This window comes from Eupeodes corollae, chromosome 2 (genome assembly GCF_945859685.1).
Source record: "Eupeodes corollae chromosome 2, idEupCoro1.1, whole genome shotgun sequence".
Classification (NCBI taxonomy): domain Eukaryota; kingdom Metazoa; phylum Arthropoda; class Insecta; order Diptera; family Syrphidae; genus Eupeodes; species Eupeodes corollae.
This window is the reverse complement of record NC_079148.1, coordinates 14,952,668-14,969,834: the sequence shown is the minus strand read 5'-3', so window position 1 is coordinate 14,969,834 and position 17,167 is coordinate 14,952,668. Positions and strand designations below refer to the sequence as shown.

Below are 17,167 nucleotides of genomic sequence, written 5' to 3'. Positions count from 1 at the left end.
TTCAATTATAAAATAAATGCCTTTTTAATTCAACTTGAACCTTTGTACCTATGAACTTAAAGTATTTAAATGATGCAGTTTTTTCATTCAAGTATAGTTTAAAAAATTGGCACAGACCGAAAAATTATTTTTGAAATAAATGTTTGCAAATTTTGTTCAGGAAATCGCAAACTAAACAGAGCATAAATCTAGTGACAGTCAAAAACACAACTCCGAAGAAAATATTGCTAGTTTTGAAAACCCAATCGTCTGCAACACCCACACACACATTTTTCCTATGCAGCAAAATAAATTTAAGAAACCATTTTCCATACTGAAATCCACAAGTCTTTCAAAAATGTGATCTTTTCTGCTTGTATCCCAAATTAAAAATTATTAAGGACATTTTCCTTTTTATGGAATAAAATATCATCCAAACGACACACTTCCATCCAATGTTCCAAATTTTTGATGACGCTGAAGCATGTTATATTTATCGTAGCCCAAGTCTGGATAGCAATTTGACTTCTAATGAATTCGATGCGCTGTCCGACTCTATCCAGAGAATTGTATCCCATTTTCCGCACAGGGAGATCGTTGTTACGATTTCAATGTACACAATTCTTTGTGGCTGCGCTATTCTGGTCAGACAACATCCGAACAAAGGTGTGTGTTTATAGGCAGAAATTTTCTTGACTCAGCTTAATCTGGAATTTGGAAATAAGCGTCAGATAAAGCGAAAGGGATATAACTGAAAATATTTCTGTTGCAAATATGTCGTCTGGAACTGGACGAGGATACTGATGTGGTTCTAGAACATCGTTAAGGCCAGAAGAGTAATCTCCGCAAATTCTGATTTAACCATTTTTTTGTAATGCTGCAATTGCCGCTGTTCATTCCAGAAAGTCAACTGGTGTTATGATGACACTTCAGTTGTTTTTCAATCAATTTTATGTCCCTTTGCTTTAAGGATAGAAATTGCACCTGGCTCGAGAAGAAGGTAAACTCTGAACTTGACGCATGCTGGTTCATCACTGAATAAAACCTTGTACTCCTGACGAATACTTGCAATGGCTGCATCACGATTGTGTGGAGTGTGTCTAATCTTGCAACACACATTGCTAAGAGGTTTATCCCAAAGATTGAAATTGTGACATAAATCCATCCCGATCAAATTCAGGTTAATGTCAGTTACGAAAAACTTTCCCTGGCTTACAAGTGAAATTAGCGATCAATTTGCACTCTTGCGTTTTTGCCTTAAGCATGACCCTGGAATACCTTATTTGTTCCACAATGATTGATTAATGATGCTGATATCAGATGCTGTGTCTATTTGAAGCTTTATAGGTGTATCCCTAATGTGTTTAGCATTAGGTTCATCATTGATAACAACTGTGATATATTTACGCTTGCTTGAATGCTCAATACAATTCACAGCAGTTTCAATTGCATTGCTCAGAAAAGATCGTATCCTTTTTGAGATTGGTGTATCGATGAGCTTCAGAAATGAATTTGTCTATTGCATTGGTTTTTGCTTTTTCTTCATCTTCAAGCGGTGCTAATAATCTTGTTCGAATTTCAGAATCTTCTGCAACTAGTAGTCCAGTATTAAATAACAAATTTGAACTGATCGATCGAAAGATCAAAAATCTCCACAATTTTTGTTAACCGATGATGCGTGGGTAACCTAATCATCTGTTTTAGGTTTCGATGTTTGAAGACAGCTGAAACAAACACAAATGTACATATTCAATTAACTCCTTAAAATCAGTAGCCTTAACTTTTTTCGGAAAATAAATTGGCATATTTCTTCAAGCGTACCCGTGGCTTGATGGTTATTGCGTTGGACTGTCATGCGAGAGGTCGTGGTTTCGATCCCTGACTATGCCACCAAAAGTTGTTTTTCACGGGTACTGCCTTTCTCGAGGAATTGACAAATTCTCCAAGAGTAATTCTAGTCATGAAAAGTGCTTTCTCAAATTTGCCGTTCGGATTCGGCTTAAAACTGTAGGTCCCCTCCATCCCTGACAACAGTACTCGCACACAGGAATGGTTAAGAGTTGGCAGTCACTAGGACCTAGTTCTAAAACTGACTGTTGCGCCACCAAATTTATTTAATTTATTTTTATTTCTTCAAGGGTTGCCCATCGACAATGAGTACGTTTTAAAACGACTGTACCAAGATTCAAAAGTCAGTCCATTCGCTGGATCATAAAGTCCTTCAAAAATTCTTGTCCTTGGCGTTCTTCTTTTTCCTTGACGATTGATTGCAAAAGTTTGCTTTGCAATTCGAAAAGTTCTAAAATCGTCGGGTCAGTCGCCATTTTCTTAAAAGATAAATAAATAGAGTTTGAAAAGAAAAAAAATCGAATAATATTTTTTTTCTTCAATAATCCTCGTCGCCAATTTGTCAGTCTTTGTTGCACCATTTGTTTTTCGACAGTTACTTACTACAAGATTATATTTCTCCACAATGCGGCAGCAATTATGGTTATTGACGAATCCATTGAAGTGAAAATGTGCCTCATCACTGAAGATGATTTGCTACGAAAATCGATCATCACCATTAAAATTATTTGGCCACTAACCTTATACTTTTTCAAACCAATATTTCGAGTCAAACGAACGAATAGATTCCTTTCAATTTTGAACACAGTTTTCCTTGCAAGTTTCACAAGAGTTTAGAATTTAAATTAATACAATTGGACAATATTAATTCCTGAACGGATTCTTAATTTCTTCTAAAACTGCATTAAAATCTTTCAATAAATTTACAATAATCTTGAAAAAAAAACGAAACTCAAAGATTTTGGAAGTTCTACAACAACTGTATCATTCTTTAAAGATTTTATATCAAGGGCTTATGGTGATAAAACGCTATCCCATATTTTTTTATAAATTTAGAGGAAACATATAAAATGTTAAAATATTTTGTTCAAACCCTATTGTTTTCAGACAACTAATCTAGCTATTGCTGAACTAAAGTTTAAATAATAATATGACCGAGCCAAGAAAATGGTGAAATTCTAAAACAACATTTTTGAAAACGAATGTGGTTGTGGAAAGTCTGAAAGTAGGAAGAGCGTATGAACTAGATATTCCATCTTCCTGATGAGGATTAAATAAATGACATTCGGGACAAACATACAGAAAGTACATTAGCAGCAGAGGAAACTGCAGTAAATAAAGAGAATCCATATAATTTGTCTGAAGACTTTGCAGCACAGAGCACCCCTATTCATTTCAAGGTCAAACATTAGGATTAAGAGGACTCAAGGCTTAACCTACAATGGGAATACTCGAAAGAACTCAACAATGGAAGAAATGTTCCTAGGCCTTGTAGAAAAATTGGTACGTCTTGTACCTCTTACATTGCTCAAAATCTTCAAAAAGATTTTGCAGTAAGTTCAATGAACGTTTAAGGCAAAACAATTTCTCTAGTTTTTGGAAAATGAGTTGGAATTCAAAAAAAGTTTATATTATGTAGCTTAGCGAGGTATGGTGATAAAAAACGATGTTATGCCGGTCCAGTTTCTCGAAAAAAAGGTACAATGGGAATGACATTGTGTTCAAAAACATTTCTTTACGTAAGTACGTTTTTTTCGGGTTCGCTCTTGGGCTTAAGCTCAAGAAAATGGTATCCCTATACTAAAACACTATTAAGCTGCAGAAATAAGATTAATAAAGATGACCAGTGATAGCTCCGAAAAACACACTTTTAATAGACTTTAAAATCTTAACAATTTGCCAAAAATTCAAAGTCATTTGTGTCGAAAAGATACTAAAAAAGTTTACTTCGAAGTGTCATTTTGAAACAAAAGAGCGAACTTTTTAACCTTTAACCATTATACAAAAATATGTGCTCAACCAACAAGATCAAGATTCATTATACATAACCAAATTATTTAAATAAGAAAATTTGGGAATCTTTTACTCTCGTTAGGACAGGTGTCATATTTATGTTGGGATTCACATGGCTAAGCTTATTTCTAAAACTGATTTCAACTTACATTTCAAAAACAAAGATTGAGTGAAAAAGAATTTAATAAGCTGGAATTTAATAAGCCACATTAAGACCTGGACCCAGATCCAGAAAACGCAGTTAAAACTCTTTTCACATTTACAGATTTTAAAATATAGATCAAACAAAACTGAACAAATTAAGGCGTTGTTTGCGTATTCCTTTTGTTTTGTATGTGAAAATATTTGTTTTAAAAGCGCGAATGCAACAAAAACAATTTCGTTGATCGACTATAAAAGGTTGGAGGTTTTTGACAGAAGGCATCAGTTTCTTCTTTTAGATCAATCAAAAAACAATGTACAACCAAGTCGTAGCCGTTTTAGTTGCCGTCTTCGGACTCATCGCAATGATTGAAGCCAACCCACAACCCCAACCTGAACCTCAACCAGAACCAATTCTTGCTTCAGTGCTTGGTGCACTTGGCTTGGGACGTTAATAAATAATTGCTGCTTCAAAGTTAAGCAAATGTTGTTCCTAATAAAGCATTAAAAATATAACTAGAGCTTTTTAATTTTATAATTCTGACTTTTTTAGGGTAAAATGAAGTAAGTAGATTGTACGAAGTGAATACAAAGTTGGTAGTTTCGATATTAACAATGGAGGATAACTTTTCCAATCTTTGGAGTTAAATGAAATTCACTTTGTTCTAATCAAATTCGTCTGTTTTTTGTTTATAAATGAGAGAAACAGATAATTAGAACATATTTAAAAATAAATATCTATTACAAAACATAAATAAAAATTGAATTCATAGAAGATTTCGTTGACGAGTTTTCGAAGAAATTTTTTCAAAGAATGATTTTCGAAAAACATTCGACAAAATACATTTGTCCGAATTATGTTTCTGGTGATTAAAATGGTATGAGGCAGAAAACGTTGTCCTGATTCAAAAATTCCTTTTATAACTGAATACAAAAGTCAACACTATGAAAAATTGTTAAACAATTGTTACAAATTGTTTTATTAGAACTATTAAAAAAGATTACGTTTTTTAAAGTAATGAATATTTTCAAGGTTTGTTGGAAGTTCGTACCTCATTGATGGAGTAGTATAACCAAGTTGTCGTTTTCCGTAGTTGTTGTATATCATTGGACTTTTAAGTAGGCACTGCTTTCGTCTTCTCGTGTTTACACTACGTAAAATAACTAACTGGACAATTGAATTCCATAAAACAGAACAATCGATTATTAGACTGAGTTTTTCAAAATTTTTACTTTAAATTTAAAAGAACTACTTGGCTAATAGGACTAAGGAATTAATTAATTCAGTAATCGGTTGTTCAGTACACTTAATAAATTCGTTGAATAATCGAATAATTCGTTCTATAATCATGAAACGGAATTGCTGAACGTTTGAAATTTTTAGGCCTCTCAATTCACAATTTTACAGTAACATTATTAAAATTCTGCTTCTCGTAAAGGACAAAGTACGAAATTTTTGGCAACTTTCTCTTAAAGTCATAAATGAGCTTAAACTTAAAGCGGACAATAATAACTTATTCACATTCCTTTTTTCTTCCAAAAATGCATACAAATCCTTCAAAAACTTATCAAAAATCCTTACACTGCAATGTTTCACAAAATACACTTTAAAAACTCGAAACTTCATTCGAAAATGGATTATTTCCATGCTCAGTGGTAGGAAGATTCGAGCCTCTCTTGGCAATACAATCGCAACAAAACACGTGAATAGGGGAACACCCCAGGGTGGTGTTCATTCGCCTCTTCTATGGCTTTTGGTCATGGATACAATTCTCGTTAAATTAGAGAGATGTGGAGTGAAGGCGGTAGCCTACGCGGATGATTTGGTGCTATTGGTGTCAAGAAAGTACACCTTTGTGATTAGTGAAATCACGGAGTCAGCTTTGAAGAAAGTTAGCAACTGGGACACTAGTTGTGGACTAGGAGTTAACCAAAGTAAAACTGAACTGTTGCTCTTTACCACCAAAACTAAAGAACCGCCCTTCACGGTACTTCGACTCAACGGTCAAATCCTATCATTGTGTTCCAGTGCAAAATATTTGGGAGTTATACTCGACCCTAAAATAAAAAAGTGGTGACTTTAGACTAAGATTATTTCATGGACGTATCTTAACATATAGTTCGATTGTGTGGTGGCCTGCTCTTAGCAAAGCCTATAACATTAATAAGCTAAAGAATGTTCAGAGAACAGCTTGCGTGGGCACCACAGGGGCCATGCGTACTTGCCCAACGGACGCCTTAAACGTTATTTTGGATCTTCTACCAATCGACCTTTTTATTAAATACATAGTTTCCTGCAGCGCTATTAGGCTAAAGGAATCAAATAGCTGGTTTTCAAAACCTTATGGTCACAGCAACACTACGAAATTAATTCCCTCAGATATTATCTCGGTAGACACTGACCACTGCACTCCTACTTTGAACCTTAGTAAGGGTTTTAAGGTTATTTTCCCATTGAGAGAAGATTGGGAGGATGACATCGTGTCGATAGGGTTCGACACAACCATCTTTACTGACGGCTCAAAGATGGAGTGCGGAGTTGGTTCTGGGATCTTTTCTGAGTCCCTAAATAAAGCCAAATCCTCTAGGCTTCCTGACTTTGCTAGCGTTTTTCAGGCTGAACTGCTGGCAATAAGGGAGGCATGTTAGATACTTAAACAAAACCGAAATGTGGCTATCTTTACAGACAGTCAGGCAGCTGTCAAAGCCATTAACTCGGCCATATCCTCATCTAAATTGGTCCAGCAATGTCGCGATGAGCTTGCGAACCTGAATATTAACCACGGTGTCACCCTGATCTGGGTTCCGGGCCATAGTGATATCGTGGGAAATGAACGGGCTGACGAGCTAGCCAAGCAAGGATCGGCCCTTCATAGCTCACTTGCGGAAATGGTTATTATTCCTCTTGGTGCTATGAAGGGTACAATCTTTTCTATCTACCAAACTCAATCGAACAGAAGGTGGAGCAATTTACCCAACTGCATTATATCTAGGAAGATATGGCCCACATACAACAAAACCCGTTCAAACAATCTTCTATGCAGGCTAAGCCAAGACATAGCCAGGATTGTTGCGGTTTGTACCGGACATTGGCCTATAAGAGTTCCGCAGAGAAGTTGGGTATCTCTTACAACACCTTTTGCCGTAGTTGTAGTGACCAAAGAGAAAGTGAAACGATAATCCATTTCCTCTGCAAATGTCCTGCTTTGGCAAACACCAGAATGAAATGCTTTGGAAAAGCATTCTTTCAAGAACTCGATGAGCTATCTGAGACAAAGATTAGAGACCTAATTTTTTTTCTCAATGCCACAAAATGGCTCTAACATAATCGCTATGAAGCTTATCTATAAATCTATCCCTTTCAATCAAAGGTCAAACGAGTTTTTGGTATCAAAACAGCGCACTACAGCGCTAATTGGATCTCAGGCTAGGTTGCCTTGATATCGCCATTTCTACCTACCTACCTACCTTGATATATCGCACTATCTGACAAGACTGGAAATAACCATTTGGTAACTTGGAAATAATTACATTTAAGTTTGTATGGTGTTCAAGAATTTAAAGCATGATCTTAATATTCGAATTGCTAGAACAATGTAACTATAAATGATGACGTATTTATTATTGAATCTTAAGAAGGAGATTTTTGTAATATCGGTAATGAATAATACAGTTTTTTTGTGAGTTTCGAGTGTTTTTTGTGAAACATTGCAGTGTAAGGATTTTTGATAAGTTTTTGAAGGATTTGTATGCATTTTTGGAAGAAAAAAGGAATGTGAATAAGTTATTATTGTCCGCTTTAAGTTTAAGCTCATTTATGACTTTAAGAGAAAGTTGCCAAAAATTTCGTACTTTGTCCTTTACGAGAAGCAGAATTTTAATAATGTTACTGTAAAATTGTGAATTGAGAGGCCTAAAAATTTCAAACGTTCAGCAATTCCGTTTCATGATTATAGAACGAATTATTCGATTATTCAACGAATTTATTAAGTGTACTGAACAACCGATTACTGAATTAATTAATTCCTTAGTCCTATTAGCCAAGTAGTTCTTTTAAATTTAAAGTAAAAATTTTGAAAAACTCAGTCTAATAATCGATTGTTCTGTTTTATGGAATTCAATTGTCCAGTTAGTTATTTTACGTAGTGTAAACACGAGAAGACGAAAGCAGTGCCTACTTAAAAGTCCAATGATATACAACAACTACGGAAAACGACAACTTGGTTATACTACTCCATCAATGAGGTACGAACTTCCAACAAACCTTGAAAATATTCATTACTTTAAAAAACGTAATCTTTTTTAATAGTTCTAATAAAACAATTTGTAACAATTGTTTAACAATTTTTCATAGTGTTGACTTTTGTATTCAGTTATAAAAGGAATTTTTGAATCAGGACAACGTTTTCTGCCTCATACCATTTTCACCAGAAACATAATTCGGACAAATGTATTTTGTCGAATGTTTTTCGAAAATCATTCTTTGAAAAAATTTCTTCGAAAACTCGTCAACGAAATCTTCTATGAATTCAATTTTTATTTATGTTTTGTAATAGATATTTATTTTTAAATATGTTCTAATTATCTGTTTCTCTCATTTATAAACAAAAAACAGACGAATTTGATTAGAACAAAGTGAATTTCATTTAACTCCAAAGATTGGAAAAGTTATCCTCCATTGTTAATATCGAAACTACCAACTTTGTATTCACTTCGTACAATCTACTTACTTCATTTTACCCTAAAAAAGTCAGAATTATAAAATTAAAAAGCTCTAGTTATATTTTTAATGCTTTATTAGGAACAACATTTGCTTAACTTTGAAGCAGCAATTATTTATTAACGTCCCAAGCCAAGTGCACCAAGCACTGAAGCAAGAATTGGTTCTGGTTGAGGTTCAGGTTGGGGTTGTGGGTTGGCTTCAATCATTGCGATGAGTCCGAAGACGGCAACTAAAACGGCTACGACTTGGTTGTACATTGTTTTTTGATTGATCTAAAAGAAGAAACTGATGCCTTCTGTCAAAAACCTCCAACCTTTTATAGTCGATCAACGAAATTGTTTTTGTTGCATTCGCGCTTTTAAAACAAATATTTTCACATACAAAACAAAAGGAATACGCAAACAACGCCTTAATTTGTTCAGTTTTGTTTGATCTATATTTTAAAATCTGTAAATGTGAAAAGAGTTTTAACTGCGTTTTCTGGATCTGGGTCCAGGTCTTAATGTGGCTTATTAAATTCCAGCTTATTAAATTCTTTTTCACTCAATCTTTGTTTTTGAAATGTAAGTTGAAATCAGTTTTAGAAATAAGCTTAGCCATGTGAATCCCAACATAAATATGACACCTGTCCTAACGAGAGTAAAAGATTCCCAAATTTTCTTATTTAAATAATTTGGTTATGTATAATGAATCTTGATCTTGTTGGTTGAGCACATATTTTTGTATAATGGTTAAAGGTTAAAAAGTTCGCTCTTTTGTTTCGAAATGACACTTCGAAGTAAACTTTTTTAGTATCTTTTCGACACAAATGACTTTGAATTTTTGGCAAATTGTTAAGATTTTAAAGTCTATTAAAAGTGTGTTTTTCGGAGCTATCACTGGTCATCTTTATTAATCTTATTTCTGCAGCTTAATAGTGTTTTAGTATAGGGATACCATTTTCTTGAGCTTAAGCCCAAGAGCGAACCCGAAAAAAACGTACTTACGTAAAGAAATGTTTTTGAACACAATGTCATTCCCATTGTACCTTTTTTTCGAGAAACTGGACCGGCATAACATCGTTTTTTATCACCATACCTCGCTAAGCTACATAATATAAACTTTTTTTGAATTCCAACTCATTTTCCAAAAACTAGAGAAATTGTTTTGCCTTAAACGTTCATTGAACTTACTGCAAAATCTTTTTGAAGATTTTGAGCAATGTAAGAGGTACAAGACGTACCAATTTTTCTACAAGGCCTAGGAACATTTCTTCCATTGTTGAGTTCTTTCGAGTATTCCCATTGTAGGTTAAGCCTTGAGTCCTCTTAATCCTAATGTTTGACCTTGAAATGAATAGGGGTGCTCTGTGCTGCAAAGTCTTCAGACAAATTATATGGATTCTCTTTATTTACTGCAGTTTCCTCTGCTGCTAATGTACTTTCTGTATGTTTGTCCCGAATGTCATTTATTTAATCCTCATCAGGAAGATGGAATATCTAGTTCATACGCTCTTCCTACTTTCAGACTTTCCACAACCACATTCGTTTTCAAAAATGTTGTTTTAGAATTTCACCATTTTCTTGGCTCGGTCATATTATTATTTAAACTTTAGTTCAGCAATAGCTAGATTAGTTGTCTGAAAACAATAGGGTTTGAACAAAATATTTTAACATTTTATATGTTTCCTCTAAATTTATAAAAAATATGGGATAGCGTTTTATCACCATAAGCCCTTGATATAAAATCTTTAAAGAATGATACAGTTGTTGTAGAACTTCCAAAATCTTTGAGTTTCGTTTTTTTTTCAAGATTATTGTAAATTTATTGAAAGATTTTAATGCAGTTTTAGAAGAAATTAAGAATCCGTTCAAGAATTAATATTGTCCAATTGTATTAATTTAAATTCTAAACTCTTGTGAAACTTGCAAGGAAAACTGTGTTCAAAATTGAAAGGAATCTATTCGTTCGTTTGACTCGAAATATTGGTTTAAAATATTAAGAACTGCTTTTTCAAATTTTCCCGAAAAAGTATAAGGTTAGTGGCCAAATAATTTTAATGGTGATGATCGATTTTCGTAGCAAATCATCTTCAGTGATGAGGCACATTTTCACTTCAATGGATTCGTCAATAACCATAATTGCTGCCGCATTGTGGAGAAATATAATCTTGTAGTAAGTAACTGTCGAAAAACAAATGGTGCAACAAAGACTGACAAATTGGCGACGAGGATTATTGAAGAAAAAAAATATTATTCGATTTTTTTTCTTTTCAAACTCTATTTATTTATCTTTTAAGAAAATGGCGACTGACCCGACGATTTTAGAACTTTTCGAATTGCAAAGCAAACTTTTGCAATCAATCGTCAAGGAAAAAGAAGAACGCCAAGGACAAGAATTTTTGAAGGACTTTATGATCCAGCGAATGGACTGACTTTTGAATCTTGGTACAGTCGTTTTAAAACGTACTCATTGTCGATGGGCAACCCTTGAAGAAATAAAAATAAATTAAATAAATTTGGTGGCGCAACAGTCAGTTTTAGAACTAGGTCCTAGTGACTGCCAACTCTTAACCATTCCTGTGTGCGAGTACTGTTGTCAGGGATGGAGGGGACCTACAGTTTTAAGCCGAATCCGAACGGCAAATTTGAGAAAGCACTTTTCATGACTAGAATTACTCTTGGAGAATTTGTCAATTCCTCGAGAAAGGCAGTACCCGTGAAAAACAACTTTTGGTGGCATAGTCAGGGATCGAAACCACGACCTCTCGCATGACAGTCCAACGCAATAACCATCAAGCCACGGGTACGCTTGAAGAAATATGCCAATTTATTTTCCGAAAAAAGTTAAGGCTACTGATTTTAAGGAGTTAATTGAATATGTACATTTGTGTTTGTTTCAGCTGTCTTCAAACATCGAAACCTAAAACAGATGATTAGGTTACCCACGCATCATCGGTTAACAAAAATTGTGGAGATTTTTGATCTTTCGATCGATCAGTTCAAATTTGTTATTTAATACTGGACTACTAGTTGCAGAAGATTCTGAAATTCGAACAAGATTATTAGCACCGCTTGAAGATGAAGAAAAAGCAAAAACCAATGCAATAGACAAATTCATTTCTGAAGCTCATCGATACACCAATCTCAAAAAGGATACGATCTTTTCTGAGCAATGCAATTGAAACTGCTGTGAATTGTATTGAGCATTCAAGCAAGCGTAAATATATCACAGTTGTTATCAATGATGAACCTAATGCTAAACACATTAGGGATACACCTATAAAGCTTCAAATAGACACAACATCTGATATCAGCATCATTAATCAATCATTGTGGAACAAATAAGGTATTCCAGGGTCATGCTTAAGGCAAAAACGCAAGAGTGCAAATTGATCGCTAATTTCACTTGTAAGCCAGGGAAAGTTTTTCGTAACTGACATTAACCTGAATTTGATCGGGATGGATTTATGTCACAATTTCAATCTTTGGGATAAACCTCTTAGCAATGTGTGTTGCAAGATTAGAAACACTCCACACAATCGTGATGCAGCCATTGCAAGTATTCGTCAGGAGTACAAGGTTTTATTCAGTGATGAACCAGCATGCGTCAAGTTCAGAGTTCACCTTCTTCTAAAGCCAGGTGTAATTTCTGTCCTTAAAGCAAAGGGACATAAAATTGATTGAAAAACAACTGAAGTGTCATCATAACACCAGTTGAATTTCTGGAATGAACAGGAGCAATCGTAACATTAAAAAAAAATGGTAACATCAGAATTTGCGGAGATTACTCTTCTGATGGCCTTAACGATGTTCTATAGAACCACATCAGTATCCTCGTCCAGTTCCAGACGACATATTTGCAACAGAAATATTTTCAGTTATATCCCTTTCGCTTTATCTGACGCTTATTTCCAAATTCCAGATTAAGCTGAGTCAAGAAAATTTCTGCCTATAAACACAGCCACAAAGAATTGTGTACATTGAAATCGTAACAACGATCTCCCTGTTCGGAAAATGGGATACAATTCTCTGGATAGAGTCGGACAGCGCATCGAATTCGTTAGAAGTCAAATTGCTATCCAGACTTGGGCTACGATAAATATAACATGCTTCAGCGTCATCAAAAATTTGGAACATTGGATGGAAGTGTGTCGTTTGGATGATATTTTATTCCATAAATATTGAACCATACCAATATAATAGTAAGGAAAATGTCCTTAATAATTTTTAATTTGGGATACAAGCAGAAAAGATCACATTTTTGAAAGACTTGTGGATTTCAGTATTGAAAATGGTTTCTTAAATTTATTTTTCTGCATAGGAAAAATGTGTGTTGGTGTTGCAGACGATTGGGTTTTTAAAATTAGCAATATTTTCTTCGGAGTTGTGTTTTTGACAGCTGTCAATAGATTTATGCTCTGTTTAGTTTGCCATTTCCTGAAAAATCTGGATGACCTTCAGCGCGTTTTTTAATTATTTTTAGCTTCAGAGCTGGGGCCCGGCAACTCGCTGGGGATCTCGACTCCGCTTATAACATCGTCAACCTCGACGTTGTCATCAGCTTTGTCGGTGTCTGCTCCCTGACTCTGCAGAATTTTAATTCTGGCATTCCTTATGCCAAAACTATATATTACACTTACCTCTGACTTGATCCACAATATGATTTCAAACTGGCATGTCTCAAAAGAGAATTCCTTTTCTGACCACAAATACATTTAGTTTGAGCTCAAAGATGTAGCAAATACATCTACGGGATTTCGAAATCACCGGAATACTAACTGGGAGCGTTATAGGAAAGTACTAGCACAACTGCTTAATCACAACCGACGACGTTGCAATATCCTTATCTGGGAAGCACCCCCAAGTTCTCTCGGAACTCCTACAAAATGCCCTAAACAGGCTAACTAAATGGACTAAGCAATGCGGATTGAACGTCAATCCACACAAAACAGAATTAATACAGAAGAGAAGATATAAAATTCCTTAGATTAGCCCACCCAAGATTAGAGGAATACCATTAAGCTTTTCCGATCAAGCTAAATATTTGGGCCTCATTTTAGACAAAAAACTAAATTGGAAGGCAAATATTGATGAAAGAGTAAAAAAGGCTACTGTAGCGCTTTTTACTTGTAAAAAGGCCATAGGCCATAGATGGGAAGTGATTACACTTCAGTAATCAGGCCAATACTCATTTATGGAGCTGTCGTATGGTGGACCGCACTGGACAAGATGGTAAATCTAAATAAGCTCATTAAAGTCCAGCGGTCAGCAGGTATGTGCATCACAGGAGCACTTCGCACAATACCAACCGCAGCACTGGAAGTGCTTTTAAACCTAACACCACTTGACATCTTCTCTAAAATGGTGGCTGCCAACTCATGTGTAAGGCTTAGAGCCACCTCTCAATGGACCAGTAACAATACTGGACATACAACTATTCTAGACAATTTCAGATCTATCCCAGATCGCTTAGACTATACCACCCCAAAAATGGTAAAAGATTCCATGTGTCCATCCCTTCAAGATCCTCCTGGGAAGAAGAGGGACCCCTGGAAGACGATGCGATACACTTCTATACTGACGGTTCAAAGACCGATCACGGAGTTGGAAGTGGTATCTTTTCAGAACAACTGAATCAACTGAAAACAATGTAGTCTATTCCAGGCACAAGTAATGGCAATTAAAGAAGCACTATCCTGGCTCGAAGAAAACGTTATATCTTGTAAGGATATACGAATCTTCTCAGACAGCCAAGCCGCTCTTAAATCTCTCGCGTCTGTCTCCACAAACTCTCGAACAGTCCACGATTGTCAATCATCTCTGAATGAGATGACGGAACAGTTTAATATTCACCTCATTTGGGTGCCGGGCCACAGAGACATTCCGGGAAATTGCAAAGCCGATGAGCTCGCCAAAAACGGAACACTTCTGCCTTATGTTAGACAAAAACATAACATAGGAACACCACTTGCTACATGCAAATATCTTCTCAAGCAATATGCTCTAGAAACAACAAATGCTAGACGGTCACAAAGTACCACCTGCCTAGCAACCAAGCAAATATGGCCAAGTATTGACTTAAAACGGTCAAAGAGCTTGTTATCACTGAGCAAACAAAGTATAAGCTCTACAATTGGAGTAATAACGGGACACTGTCTCATAGGAAGACATGCTCTGAGGCTAGGGGTCTACACAAATGACTTCTGTAGAAGCTGTATGGACGAGGAGGAAGAGGAAACAGTCCAACACCTTCTGTATACATGTCCAGCACTCTCCATTAGAAGGAATTACTTTCTCGGTAATCCCTTCTTCGATAACACCAGTGAACTGGCAACGATTGACACAAAACGTCTCTCTAACTTTATTAAAAGTACAAAATGGTTTGTTTAAATTCATTACTCTCCCATGAGTAACCTCATTAGTGGTATCACCATGGACCCTTGAGGTCTACGTGTGTCTATGACATCTGGACAGCTACTCAAATCTAACCTAACCTATGCTAAAACTAAGTTTGTATTCGACTTTTTTGAGAGCCCCTAGACTCTCCTCGCTAATCCTCAGAAGGTAAGAGGCGCTGGTCTTCTGCGGTTTTTCTGCTTTAACTAAAGCCCAATCGTGCATGGGGACCAGCGTATTTTGCCTCTGAAGACCGCGGATCAGGTCCTGTCCGCTTGGCTTTATGCTCATGACCGGCAACCAAATGCGAGCCTTCAGTTGTCTAGGGATGTCCTTATCGGGGATAAGCTTGAGCTTCAAGCCCTCCCAGTCATTGCTAACCTTAGCAATCCCTAGAAAACCTAGAAAACCTGTCCGCACACTTAATTACCCTATGCCCCCTGAGTATCTCGCCAGAGTCAAACTAGGGTAGGGGCCCTCACTGTTTGTTATAGTGTATGAAAACACAATCTCAGAGAGCTTGCCCTCGATAGAGTTCCACGCGTTCAGCAGACCTTTGCCGTTTGTGGAGAGCTCATCCACAACTGCTACGTGGAGGTCATCCCTGACAACCTCACTAAGAGTACGCAGTTGCGCTGCTCCAGAAGATGGTGCTTTCACTGGCTTTGTCCGGTCGTCAAGCTTGCTCTTTTTCTGAGACGTGCAGATCTCTACCTGAGATCTGTTTCGCTTAACGGCCTTTTCTCGGCTTACCAGAAGATTGTTATATTCATCAACAACCTTCTGGTACTTTATTTTATCTTGGGCGTCCCTCTCATGAATCACTCCGGTCTCTTCATTTTTGGCAATCTTGGCAAGAATGTGAGTGGCCGATTTGAAGCGGTTCCTGAGAAGAGCGCTTCTGATTGTTTTTTGGTTCCCCGAGTTGCAATGCTACTCTAGGGTTTCGGTTTTGTATACGGTTTAGGAAGTATAGGAGTGCTATGAATAGCACTGCCTATACTTTCTGTGGTTTTGGGTTGCTCACAAGTGCTCGAACTACGAGCTCTAAATGAGCTCCCCTTCAAAGTCTCCTGGCTGGTGGCCAAGAGTGCAACCTCCAAGTCTGTGGAGGGTTCTACGTTCGTCTTGTCTATTTCGTCCATTTAGTTTAAATTTATTAAATTAAGGTCCCACGAGTAGGTCGGAAAAAAGAGGTCAGCCCTGGCAGAGCCGATATACCAGGGTAAGGCAGAAGATAAGACGGACCCTGCCAAGGCATCCGAATGAGCTCGTTAGCGACTGGTTTGCCCCCCAGCCTTTCATTCTTCGGCACGGTTTATGTAAGACTATATACTATTAAGGAGTAGGAAACTTTAGCAATTCAACCTGACCTTAGCTGATCTCCATCTTGACAACGTACAAGACAACTATGATGATCATTACCGGCACCCACTGGGAGGGTTTAAAACGAGGAGTTTTGCCAGGCGCGATATATCAAAAAAGTTCGAAATTTGTTTTGAAATGTATTTTTGCAGTATCTCAATTTCTTGCTTCCAATAAAATGTCGAAAAAATATACAAGATTTCGTAGCTCAAAAAAATAAATTGTTAACTGGGCTAAGAGTTTTATCCTAAACCAATAACAGACACAATGTTGTGGACTTTTGGCTTCGGTTTTTAAAACAAAAATAAATTAATATGTTCTTAAAGAGCTTTTTCTTACGCAAACACAACACTGACTAAAAGTCGTTCAAAGCTAAACTTTAAATTTGTGCATCATTTTATTTGAATTACTATTCAATCAAATGTTAGGAAAATGTTCTGCAATAAATTCGTGCCCAGTCCAAATATACTTGAAGCCTTCAATTCTGTTTTACGAGTTCTTCGTATCTTGAATCTTGAAATTGAACGTCGAGTTTTTAAGTTAGTGAGAGTCTTGTACTACTCTTGAACTGAACATGCATACCCAATTTAAACATGAACATTTTTGAGCATACAAGTATCTATTTATTTTGTTTATAAACATTTGCACACTTATCCAAACAATATCGATAACTTATTTGCAATATTTGTTTCTAGCCTTCGATTTGTTCTGCAGTTCAAGA

At 36.2% G+C, this 17,167-nt stretch overlaps 1 protein-coding gene across 1 annotated transcript in view; it reads left to right on the top strand.

Moving 5' to 3' along the window:
- The window catches only part of LOC129948377 (uncharacterized), a 282,556-nt gene that overhangs the window by 137,885 nt on the left and 127,504 nt on the right, over window positions 1-17,167 (top strand). The gene's annotated exons all lie outside the window — the stretch shown is intronic.